The 778-nt window shown below is 44.0% G+C and overlaps 1 long non-coding RNA gene across 1 annotated transcript; it reads left to right on the top strand.

Moving 5' to 3' along the window:
• The first annotated feature begins 6 nt into the window (after positions 1 to 6).
• Positions 7 to 765, top strand: LOC107682451 (uncharacterized). The gene is made up of 3 exons (XR_001633490.1): positions 7 to 211; positions 328 to 439; positions 651 to 765. It is a non-coding gene; the product is annotated as an uncharacterized LOC107682451 (long non-coding RNA).
• The last annotated feature ends 13 nt before the right edge of the window (positions 766 to 778 follow it).

Here is a 778-nt window from a genome sequence, read left to right as displayed (position 1 = left end):
TCCAGCACTGTTGACTGCGGGTTACATGGGGTCTCCAGGGGTCCGCTAGTTCAAGAATCCGCGGACGTCCCGAGTCGACCCAGCGAACTTAACCAGGAGAACCTCTCTGGTGCACTCAACTCAAGACCAGCTCGTTCTTCAGTCCTCAGAAACAGACGAAAACGGTCACTCTTCCCAGAGATCCCCAGAAACAGCACGCCCCAAATTACAGGTAGGCTAAATGCCTTGAAACTAGATGAAAACAGTGGAAACTGTTTTAATGGCTCAATATTAAATGTGAAATGCAAGCAAACATGTCTAACGGCTTATAATATTGATTTCCACCAGACTTCTTCCCGAAAAGAAAAAGGACCCTGGAGTCCAAGCAGGATGACCGGAGCTCGCTTCAAGCGGGCACATCCACCAGCATTGAAGTAACGCCGCGTAAAACAATAAGATGGTACGTTCAGCTTTGTGTGCATCTAAATTTCTATGTCAGGTCAATATTATTACGATTTTAATAATTAATTATTATTTTTATTTGCGTATTACTAATTGTAGTAAAGTAATGAATTCACCTTCATTTAAATGCCCGTACTCTATGTAAAGCTGTTGTTTAGCTGTGGAACAAACGCTAGTTTTGTCTCTTTTTCCCCCGCCCCCCGTTACAGATGTTTGCACTTCATGCAGCAGTCCACCTGTGTTTATCTGCAGAGCGGATGAAAGGAAACAAGGGGACGACACTTTTACTCTTTCTCAACTCATGTAGCAATAATGGCTCCGCCAACAGAGACTTTGT

Source organism: Sinocyclocheilus anshuiensis, unplaced genomic scaffold, assembly GCF_001515605.1.
Source record: "Sinocyclocheilus anshuiensis isolate Anshui unplaced genomic scaffold, SAMN03320099.WGS_v1.1 C32215761, whole genome shotgun sequence".
Taxonomy (NCBI): Eukaryota; Metazoa; Chordata; class Actinopteri; order Cypriniformes; family Cyprinidae; genus Sinocyclocheilus; species Sinocyclocheilus anshuiensis.
This window is presented reverse-complemented; position numbering and strand designations above follow the sequence as displayed.